Source organism: Zophobas morio, unplaced genomic scaffold, assembly GCF_036711695.1.
Source record: "Zophobas morio isolate AGI-343-1 ecotype UQ-CSIRO unplaced genomic scaffold, CSIRO_AGI_Zmor_V1 ptg000076l, whole genome shotgun sequence".
In the NCBI taxonomy this organism is placed as follows: Eukaryota; Metazoa; Arthropoda; class Insecta; order Coleoptera; family Tenebrionidae; genus Zophobas; species Zophobas morio.
This window is the reverse complement of record NW_026972181.1, coordinates 2,278,557-2,290,842: the sequence shown is the minus strand read 5'-3', so window position 1 is coordinate 2,290,842 and position 12,286 is coordinate 2,278,557.

Here is a 12,286-nt window from a genome sequence, read left to right as displayed (position 1 = left end):
AGCCTCTAGAGTGGAAGGACCTGGTGGTGGACGGGCGGGTGCCGACCTTCACCCTCGCCGAGCTGCAAGAGGCGGCCGGGAGGTTGAGGAAGGGTAAGGCACCCGGTCCGGACAAAATACCACCAGAGGTGTGTAAGATTTACGCGAGAGAATGTGAAAAAGAATGTCTGGAGATGATGAATAGGTGCTTGGAGAACGGGCTAGTTCCCAAGGAATGGAAGGTGGCGAGACTGGTGATGATAGAAAAGGAAAGAAAGGAAGGAGAGAAAGTGAAATATAGGCCCATCTGTCTGTTGAACGGGATGGGCAAGCTCTACGAGGGAATGTTGGCCGCGAGATTGAGGAACGACGTTCGGAGGCTCGGGGATCTGGCGGAGACACAGTATGGATTCAGGGAAAACGAGTATATGTTTACGGAACAGAGGGGGGATACCTCAGTTCCGGTCGGTGTAGAGGGTGGTCAAGCGGGCCCCTCCCGACCGTCATCCTGCGACCGTGACTCTTCAGGGATAGGCAACCAGGTCCCGAAGGGTAGTAGTGCTACTGGAAAGATGGAAGATGGCGGGGAACACACCAAAGAAGCCCAGGCGTCGGAAACACTAAAGGGAGCAAAGGACGGGGAAGACGAAATAGACCCCTTCCAGAGAAGGGATAGCATAAGGAGATCCCCGATGAGGGACAGGTCCGTGTCATGGACGCTCAGGAGAGCGAGTGCACAGACTGAGACAGATGTACGAGGCCTGATAAGCAAATGGGGCGAAGGGGATAGCGACAAAGTTAACGCGACTAAAGATAGAGAGCTAACAAGGAAGAAAAGGAAAACATTTGGAAGCCCACAAGCACGAACCGTAGAGCAAAACTACAGTGACAAATCGTTAGCTAAGATAGGCAAAGGAATAAAAGACTTGGTCACGTTTAGTCAAAAAAATAATAATGTCCATAAAGAGATTAAAAAATAGCAGCCGAATTGGATGGACAAATGAGGAACTACGAGCGGGAAAGCGCCCACGAAAGGGAAAGATATTTAGAGATACAGGAAGAATTTGAGCAATACAAAAAAGAACAAGAAATAAGGTATAAGGAATTAAAGGAAACGATGGAAAGTATAAAAACCGAGAAAATTCAGGAAACGAAAGGTGTACAAACGGAAGAAGAACGAGGGGCAGAGATGAAAAGGCAAGCTATATGGCAGGAGATAAATGCGGAAGTCGAAGGGGAATTAAACGATACACAGCTAAGCCAACTATTAAAAAAAAGCTGGCCAGAAAGCATCTATAAAAAGTGCAAAATAAAAAAAGGACCGTTGTTTGGGGAAAAAAACGAGGACATAATTATAATAAGGCAGAAAGGAGACCTAGAGACCAATGAAATGGTTAGGAGGGCCGTCAAGGATATCCCACTACTCGGAGAATCCATTAAAGAAAGAGAAGATAAGATTGATAGGCCCATATGCTACATTACAGATCACAGACCTATGAGCGAAGAAGGTATGCCAGGAGAGGGACATACGAGATACACGTTTGTGGTGACTGTAGAAAACGTAACCTCACTCGAAGGCATAGGTAACTGGTGCAAATCGTTGGAGAGGGTAACGGAGATCATGGACAGTAACGGCAGAAAAAATGTGGAGTGTATAACATACAACACTAAGAGCGAGGACATGGCCCGTAAGCATTTAGAACGGTTGCTTAGAAAAAGGGACACGGATGTACAAGCCGTAGTATATAATAAGGGTAGAGACAGACTAACTAGCAGTAAAAAAAGTTTCAGGGAAGATGACCAACCCTTCTGGGAAGTAGGCCAAAATAGAAAGGAGGAAACGATCTTCGTAAAACCACTTAAACAAGAAGGGGCACCCTCGTATGCGGAACTCCTGAAAATCATGAAAGAAAAGGTAAAGGTTGATGAGATACAAGTGAACGGGGTTAGCAGGACAAAGGATGGAGCAATCCAAATAAGAATAAGGGGACACGAAGAAGCAGCAAGGACGACGTTTAAGAACACCCTCAAAGAAAAAATGGCCGGATGTGCAGATATGGAGGAAACCAAAAAAATGAAAACGATACTGCTGTTGGACATCGACGCGGCGACAGATTTAAATGAGATCGCAAGTACAGTGGCTAAAGAAACAGGAATACAGACCGCGGGGACACTAACAGCGGGGATACAACTGGCCTCAAAAGAGAATATCAGAGGAAGGAAACATGCATTCGTAATATTAGGGGTAAGGGAGGCTGAGGCTCTCATCAATAAAAAGAGGATTGGAGAAGGGTGGAACAGGTGGAGGGTAAAAGAAATTTTTACCCTTCCAAGATGTTTCAGGTGCAAGAAAATCGGGCATACGGCAAAGGAGTGCGTAGAAACTGGGGGCGAGGTCTGCCACAATTGTGGAGAAATGGGCCACATGATGAAAAATTGCAAAAATGGACAGGCGTGTTACTTATGTAAATGTGCGGGTCACAGGACCGAGTCGATGAAATGCCCGAAATATAAGAAGACCATACAAGACCGACAACAGATGGGCGCGGTCTTTGGGGGATTATGAAAAATACAAAGCAAACCGGGGGCGAGGCAGCCTCGGCCTCGCCCCCACCTGAGAACCGTGGAGGATATATCGACGGGAGAATAGACGACAACTTACCCGTAATGAATATACTACAAATAAATGTAGACACGGGAAATGCGGCGCATAACCTGATGGAGGCAACGGCGGCAGAGCTTGATGCAGACGTAGTGATTGTAAATGATCCAAATCCAACAGCCATAAAAAAAGATAGGAAATGGATTGTAAGCACGGATGGACAGGCGGCCATTAAAGTGCGAAACAAGGAGTGGGAAACGGGGAAGAGTTACGCAGGATTAGGTTTTGCATGGGTGGAGACAAAGCTGGCCAGAATATACAGCTGCTATTTTTCGCCTAACCGGGATATGTGCGACTTTGAGAAATGCCTGGAGAGGCTGAGTGAGGATATGCGTGGGACGAGCGGTTAAATAATAATTGCCGGTGATTTTAATGCTAAAGCAGTGGAATGGGGTTCCGGACAAAATGACAAGAGAGGGCTGTATCTCGGGGAGTGGGTCGCTAGTAACAACTTGGCCATTAGAAACGAAGGACCCAAACCAACATTCGTGAGGAGGAACCAAAAGTCATGGATAGATATAACGGCTGTAACGGAAAAGATAAGCAAGCGGATAGCGGTATGGGAGATCCTGGAAGAGGAAACGCTAAGCGGGCACAGATACATATATTATAAGATAAGGGGAACAAAGGCAGCAAGGAAGCCAAAAAACATCGGGACGAGGCGAAGGTGGAATATAAAGAGGTTAGATGTGGGAATCTTTATAGAAACAATGAGGGTGGAAACAAGAAAAGCAGTAGTAAGTAACGCGGAAGAGCTGGTAAGAGTAATTAGCAAGGCATGTACGGCGGCCATGCCGCAGGTGTCGGGAGGTACTAGTAAAAGAAAGCAGGTGTATTGGTGGCACGAGGGAATCAAGCAACAGAGGAGGAAATGTTTAATGGCGAGAAGGGGGTATAGCAGAGCCTTAAAAAAGGAGGGCAGGGAGAATCTGGGAAAAGTCCAAAGGGAGAGAGAAAAGTACAAGATCGAAAAAAAGACACTGAACACCTTAATACAACGAGAAAAGGAAGATAAATGGCGGCAAGTATGCGAAGAGGTACAGAACGACACCTGGGGCCTGGGGTACCAGATAGTGATGGGTAGGCTAAGGGGCCAGGCGGAAACTATAAGCAAGGACCTAGAAAAGGAAATAGTCTCAGAACTGTTTCCCCCTCAAGAAAAAATAGAGTGGCGACCTCTCAGAGAGGAGGAGGAGGTTACATTGTTTAACCAGGAGGAGCTAGATAGGGCTATCGCTAAGATGAAAAATAAAAAAGCGCTAGGAATGGATGGCATAGCTCCGGAAATTATAAAAATTGTGGCGAAAGAACTGCCCGAAACGATATTAGGAGTGATGAATAAGCTGCTAAGGGACCGAAACTTTCCAGAAATATGGAAGAAAGCAAGACTGGTTCTTATTCCGAAACCTAACAAGACGCCGGGACTAGCGACCTCGTATAGACCAATTTGTATGCTAGATACATTGGGTAAGCTCTATGAGAGGCTTATCGGGAACAGGTTGTTGGAGGAAATAAAAAATGCAGGAGACCTATCGGATAGGCAATTCGGCTTTCGGGAAGGGAGAAGTACGATAATGGCGGCAGAAGGAGTCCTGAAATTGGCACAATAGGAAAGGAGGAAGTTCCTAAAAACGAGAAGGCTGGTGGCGGCTATAACTATTGATGTGAGGAACGCGTTTAATTCGGTGTCAAGATGGGACATAATAGAAGAACTCAAGAATAGGAAGGTGTCATCGTACATGATAAACTTGATTCAAAGCTACTTCACAAATCGGGAATTCGTAGCATAGTCGAGGAAATGGTACGACAGTAATGCGGGGGTTCCACAGGGGTCAGTGCTGGGGCCCATACTGTGGAACATCCTGTACGATGGCATCCTTAGAGTTAGGATGCCAACTGGTACGCAGCTTATCGCCTTCGCGGACGATCTGGTTCTGGTTGCGGCAGTGAAAGAAGAAGGGGAGCTGATGCGGAAGGCGAATCAGGACCTCGAGGGGGTATGTGAACGGATGGAGGGGAAAAACCTACGAATAGCGGCCGAAAAAACAGAGGCGATCCTGGTAACGGGCAGAAAGAAGCACAGGGATGTGTACTTCATAGTTGAAGGCACGAGAATCCATACGCAGGAAACCATTAAGTATTTAGGTATAACGTTGGATAAACATATGAGCTTTGGGAAGCACGTTGAAAAAACTGCTGCCAAAGCAACAAAGGCGGCAGGTGCCCTGGCAAAGATAATGCCGAGAGTAGGTGGTGCCGGAGAACCTGTAAGAAAGACCCTCGCCGCGGTGGCGGAATCGATTATGCTGTATGCCGCCCCAGTATGGGCGGAGGCGCTGGAGAAGAAAAAATACAGACAGGTTGCCGAAAGAGTGCAAAGGAAAATGGCTATAAGGATCTGCAGAGGGTACAGGACTATCTCGACGGCGGCCCTACAAGTGCTGGCTAGACAGATGCCCATAGACCTAGCCGCAAAAGAGAGGAAGCGGGCATATATAGGAGAGAAAAAAAACAAAATGGAAGTAAGGGAGGAAACTCTGCAAATATGGCAGGAAAGATGGGAGAAGGAGACCGCCACAGCCCAGTGGACGAGAAGGCTGATACGTGATATCAAAGCGTGGTACGGTAGAACCCACGGTGAAACTAACTACCAGCTGACGCAATTCTTGTCCGGACACGGCTGTTTTAAAGCATACACCTGTGCCATAGGAAAGGAGCTGAGTAGCGATTGTGAGTACTGTGGGGAATTGGACACTGCGGAGCATACCGTATTTAATTGCGTAAGATGGACGGCAGGCAGGGAAGGCGTGAATAGAAAAATAGGCAGGCGTATCGGACCGGAAAACGTGGTGGAATTAATGCTGGAGACGCCTGAGAATTGGCAGGCAATCCAAGCATATATTACAAAGACAATGGAGGCAAAGGAGGGCGAAGAAAGAAAGAGGCAGGGAAAGTAAGAAGGAAATGACGACCAACCGCCCCCCTGAAGTAATGCAAACGCGGTTCCGGGGGGGGGGCGGAGAACAGCTGGTCGAGAAAGGGGTTTTAGCCGGTAAAAGTCCGGCACTACCAGAGACGATCAAACCTAAGTCTCTGGTGCCCATGAGGGTTTCCCTTTTCACAGAAAAAAAAAAAAAAGTCAGGTCAGGTCAAAGAAAGAAAAGGAAAAAAGAATGGTCAAATTTTTGCAAATCAATCTAGGAAGACGTAGGGCTGCTCATGATCTAGCTAGAAGAGATAGATCTGGAGAACGTAGATGTAATACTGGTATCTGAGCCTAGTAAGAAGCTGACGGCGACATCAGAATGAATAAGGATATTGGGGTACAAATGTTTAAAAGTGGGGTAGGGTACGTACGATGTGAGTTAGAGAAGTTCATAATATACTCGTGTTACATATCGCCGAATATAACTTTGGAACTTTTTAAGAAACGTTTGGATGCTATAATGATGGACGTCCAGAGAGTAAACAGAGAAGCAATAGCGACCGGTGATTTCAACGCGAAATCCACAGCATGGGGTTCACCAAGCTCAGATAAAAGAGGCGAGTATATAGAGGAATGGATTGCGACTTTAAATTTGGTGGTATTAAACCAAGGAAACCCTACTTTCCAGAGAGGGGAAAGTAGATCACATATTGATTTGACCCTAAGTACGAGCGGCATGAGTAAGTATTTCTACAACTGGCAAGTCTCAGAGAAAGAAACACTTAGTCTACATAAGTATATACATTTCGAGGTAGACGATAAAAACGTAAGGAAGAAGAAAAAAACCGGCAAGATATTTATAAATGAGAAACTTCGGAACTTTTACGGAACAAAACTGACGTCACAAAATGCTACTCCCCAGAAGAGACGATTGATCTGCTGCAAGATATACAAAAAAACGCGACATGGAAGGATAACAGAGGAAAACCTAGAGTTCAGCCATATTGGTGGAGCCACGAAATCGAAGAGACCTAGCAGAAGTGCAATCGGGCAAAGATATTATGTGCTAGAACAAGAAAAAGAAGAAGGCAAGGAAATGTAGAGGAAGTACAAGCTGAGGAATAATTGAGACAACTGCAGAAAGAACTCGCTAACAATATTAAAAAGACAAAGAGGAAATACTGGAAGAACGCATGTGCGGAACTGGAGAAAAACCCCTTTGGAAACGCGTATAAAACCATCATGAGGCAGCTGCGAAAGCCCATTCCACCGTACAACATAAATGACGATGAGATAAACAGGATCGTACGCGAACTATTTGCAAGCGCCGAAGACAAAGAGGAAAGATACGGGCGGAATATACCGCAAGTAAAACCTTTTGACACGGACGAACTTGAGACCGCAAGAAGCAGCAGGTCCGGACGGATTGACACTGGAGACGGTTAGAACGGCGGCTAGTGCTATGCCAACACTCATACTTAAAATGCTAAATAGATTGTTGGAGACGCAGAATTTCCCGGAAAAATGGAAAAGATCAAGAGTTGTGCTCATACCAAAAGGCATGAAAGGACCACAAAGTGAGATGACCTACAGACCAATTTGCCTATTGGACACCATTGGCAAATTATACGAGATGCTGATTAGGGAAAGACTGGCAAAGGAACTAGAGGAGAAGAAATACCTTGCCGAAAGGCAGTACGGATTTCGCAAACGGTTCAGGCAGTGCTAGCGGTTACGGAGGATCAGAAAGTTACAAAAAGCAAATGGTGTGTACTGATACTTCTGGACGTAAAAAATGCATTTAATACGGCGTCGTAGGACCTCATTATGTGTAGATTGAAGGAGGCAAACATTAGTGGGTATCTGATAAATCTCATTGGAAACTACCTGTGTAAAAGGGAAATTCTATTTGGGAAAAAAGGCGTGATGGAAATAAAGGGGGGGGGGGACTACACACTAACGCAGTTTCTTACGGGACATGAGACATATGGGGCATATACGAAACGGATAGGGAAGAAGGAGGACAGCAGATGTACATACTGCCACGAAGCTGAGGACAGGGCACAACATACTTTTTTCGAGTGTGAGAAATGGGAACGGTGGAGAACTGAGATAGAGTTGGATCTAAACATAAACATCACACCTGGAAATGTAATAACAAAAATGATCGAAAGTCCAAGGAACTGGAAGTTAATCGAAAATTATAGAGCACGGGTAATAAAGCAGAAAGAAAGGGACGAAAGGGACGACACAGAGAGAATATGAGCGCCAGAAGAACGACAAAACAGGCCGAACATGCTGACGTGGTGCCCAAAGGGACGTTTCCGGTATGTTGATGGCAACAAGGAGGGGTTTTAGTGGGTCCGGCCAATTCAGGATGAGTGGAGAACTCCACACTCCCCCCGCAATGACACCCAGCGGGGGGCGCCTGAATAGCAGGTTTCCCCTCCACAAAAAAAAGTCAGGTCAGGTCAGGTCAGGTCACCAGGGGAGAAGCCAAATTCCTACTGGGCGCGTCCCCCGGGTGGCGGATAGGGCAAGCCCTCACCGGCTCTGCCGGCGGGTTACGGTGAAATAAAATAGCCGTCGCGGACCAAATAGAGCAAGGAGGAGACAACCTCCAGGAATAAAAAACACTGATGAGGACCACGGTTATGGATCTGGACACAACTTGGTTACAGCTAGTAAGAATGGGCCGCTCTTGCTTTAAAAGCCCCCTCACCAAGCCAAGGTGGCGGCCCATCGAGGGGGAACTAGCAAAACAGACACGGCATGGACACGGACAAGACATAGCTCAACGACCCGAAGGCGCGAGGTGGAGCGTAGCCGCTCGGACACATATGGTAATCTCGGCCCGCATTCAACAACCACCGTTGAGCGCGGCGGTGGTACGTCTGCGGGGGCCCGCGACCGGGGGGCTTGCCTTAATCGGCCGGCCTGCGAGGAGACAACCTCTATAAAATAACCGACAGAGAAATCGTTACAACCTGTAGGGCACCGGGCGCACCCTGCAGTATAAATGCCTTCTTCCCAGTAAGGGCCCACTGCTGAGGGGTGACTGTATTAGGTCCCAACTCGTGGGAACAAGATGAGTGACTTAACAAAAATAGAAAAAGATAAAAGGAAGAGTGGAGATCGAAGCATACTGTCTGTAGAAGAACAGGCTCTCTGTGAAGATAAAAAGAAAACAACTAATATAGGAGAAAGGTCGTCGTTGGTGGACAGTAGACTTAATATGGTCAGTAAAGTACAGCGATGTAACTCAGTGTCCGAGGAAAGACAGAAAAAAGAAAGTAATGGACACGTCCTTGGATAAGCTGGATCCATACAAAAGGACAGAGAGTCTAGAAGCTTTCACAATCATGGAAGCAATCGAGATGGCAGCAAAGTTGTGTGGAGAAATGGAAGTGCACATCAAAGAAACGTATAATGCCCAGAAAAAAAAAGAAAAACAAAAAAAAGGCACAGTATGAATGGAAGGGAGAGTAAAGAGGCGATCGTGTTGCAGGTGAATGTGCAAAGAAATGGAGTGGCAATGGACGTGATGTGGAAGACGGTGCTAGAGGAAGGAGTGAATGTACTGGTAGTGTCTGAACCCAACAAAAAGAGAATGAAAGGGGTGGAATGGATGACAGATGTGCGAGAGGATGTAGCGGTGAGAGTGTGTGGAAAACATGAAAGGGGAGAGAGGTTTGGGAAGGGCGAAGGTTTTGTGTGGATCAAGTTTAATGAATGGGCATTGTATGGATGCTATATATCACCCAATACTGGTATTGCAAATGGGAGGGGGAGGTGGTGGTCGCAGCGGACTTCAATGCGAAGTCACTCCTGTGGGGCTCCCCCATAACGAATGATCTGAGAGGTAGTTTGCTTCAGGACGGGATGGCTGAGAAGTGCATGGTATGTCATAATTGCGGAGATGCCCCCACCTTCCTGCGAGGTGCTCAGAAGTCGCACATCGACCTGACCCTCAGCACGGAAGGGGTGACTAGAAGAATGAAAGAGTGGAGAGTGCTAGAACAGGAGAATTTGAGCGATCACCGACCAGGACATAGTATGGGTGCTGGGTACGACAGGAGAGTGTGAGAGAGGAGAGGACAGAATGAAGGAACGGGGATGGAGTGTTGCAGAAGAGAAGATGGAAAGACTGGCTGAGGTGATGAAGGAGAGGTTGAAGAGGATGCATAAACGAAAGGATCTGGTGTGTGAGACGAAGAGAGTGCTAGAGGAAATGTGTGATAGGGTTTAAAAAAAAAGGGATGCATGGGGAAAAGAAAAGGAGTGTATTGGTGGACAGAAGAGATTGCGGACAAAAGGAAGGAATGTTTAAGAAAGAAGGGAGTGGATGAGGTGCCAAAAAAAGGAAAGAGATACCGAGATAGCGACGGAGAAAGGCAGGGAATACAAACAAAACAAAAAAGAACTAACAATAATGATTAGAAGATCGAAAGAAAAGGCGTGGAAGACAGTATGCGAGGAAGTAGATAGGAATGTGTGGGGAGAAGGATACAAGATTGTAACGAAATGGATGGGAAGAGGAATGAGCGGTATCGCGTGTGGTGAGAATGTAATGGAGGAAGCCCGTAACTCTTTCCTGAGCACGGACCTTTAGAATGGACGGATCTGGTGGTGGACGGACAAGTGCCAGCCTTCACCCTCGAAGAGCTGCAGGAGGCGGCCGGGAGGTTGAGGAAGGGCAAGGCGCCGGGTCCGGACAAAATACCACCAGAGGTATGTAAGATGTACGCGAAAGAATGTGGAAAAGAATGCCTGGAAGTAATGAATAGATGTCTGGAAAAAGGGCAAGTACCCAAGGAATGGAAGGTGGCGAGACTGGTGCTGATAGAGAAAGAAAGGAAGGAAGGAGAGAATGCGAAATATAGGCCCATTTGTCTGCTGAACGGGATGGGCAAGCTGTACGAGGGAATGTTGGCTGCAAGACTGAGGAACGACATTCGGAGGCTCGGTGGTCTGGCGGAGACACAGTATGGATTTAGGACGGGACGATCGACGATCGACGCCATGATGGATGCACGCGAGTACGCTAGAAGAGCAAACGTGGGTACATGGGGTACCCGACGGTTTTGTGTGATGGTGACTGTGGACGTCCGGAATGCCTTCAACACGGTATCGTGGAGGGGGATTCTGGAACGTCTGGTAAGTATGGGGGTGGAGCCGTACCTCGTAAACGTGGTGCGGTCCTACCTGAGCGATAGAGTAGTTCAAACGGAGATGGGTGAATTTGAAACGACTGCCAGGGCTCCGCAGGGGTCGGTCTTGGGGCCGCTCCTGTAGAACATATTTTATGACGAGGTTTTAAGAATGGAGGTACCCGATGGGGTAAAGCTCATCGGGTACGCGAATGATTTAGCTGTGATTGTGATAGGTAAGAGTGAAGAGGACCTGAGAGAAAGGGCCGAAGAAGCACCGCGGCTCGTGGGTGCATGGATGGGGGACAACGGTCTCTCACTTGCACCCGAGAAGAGCGAAGCGGTGCTCTTGGTGGGGAGGAGAACGATACGTGGAATGAGTGTGTGTATGGAAGACAGAATGATAGAGACCCGGGAAGCGGTGAGGTACCTTAGGGTGGATTTTCAAAGAAACCTCAGGGTGGCCGAGCAGGTGAAACGGGTGGTACGAAAGGCCAAGATGGTTGTGGGTGCTCTGATCCGACTGCTACCCAATGTAGGAGGACCCAGGACGAGCAAAAGGAGAGTGTTGTGCAATGTCGTTCATGGGATTTTGTTGTATGGGGCGGAGGTGTGGATCGATGGATACCGCATACAGAAGCATCGACAGATGCTTCTGGGTGTCCAGAGAACCATGCTTCTGCGAGTATGTTGTCCGTATCGCATGGTGTCCGGGGAGGCACTGTGCGTGCTGGCTGGGGTCCCTCCGCTGGATCTGCTGGCGGAAGAGTGTCTTCAGGAATGGAAGAGGAGAAAGAACGAAAGGGTGAGGGAGTCGAGTTTGGCTCCCTCAATAACATGTAAGGAGAAGGCGAGAAAGGATTTGATGCAAGCGTGGTGCGAAAGGTGGAGGCAGACGGAGAAGGCCGCCTGGACAAGGCGGCTAATCCCGAATCTCACTGAATGGGTCGGCAGGGGGCACGGGGAGGTTAACCACTACACCTCCCAAGTGCTCACTGGCCACGGGAGTTTTGGGGCGTATTTGAAAAGGATAGGCAAGATTGAATGCTTAGTTTGCGGGTGTTGCGAGGAAGAAGTGGAAGAAGATGCAGAGCTTGCGATTTTTTATTGTCACAGATGAACGAGAGTGAGAAGAATGCGAAATCTAATTAGGAAAAAGAGGTGAGTGAATGAAGCAGAAAAAAAAATGTATATGTGGAGAGAGAGAGGAAGTAATTAACAAAACACGGAAATTGACAAGCAAGAAAAAAAAAGATGCGCATATGAAGAGAGAGGAAGTGATAAAAAAAAACATGGACAATGACAAGGAAGGGAAAAAAACACGGAAAAGAAAGGAAGAAAGGTGAAAAAAAGACAAGAAAACAAAAAATTACAACCAACCACCCCCTTGAAGTAATGCTAACGCGGTTCCGGGGGGGGGTAGGAGAACAGCTGGTCGAGAAAGGGGTTTTAGTCGGTAAAAGTCCGACACTACCAGAGACGATCGAACCTATGTCTCTGGTGCCCATGAGGGTTTCCCCTTTCACAGAAAAAAAAAGGTCAGGTCAGGTCAAGTCAGGACCCCAGGGT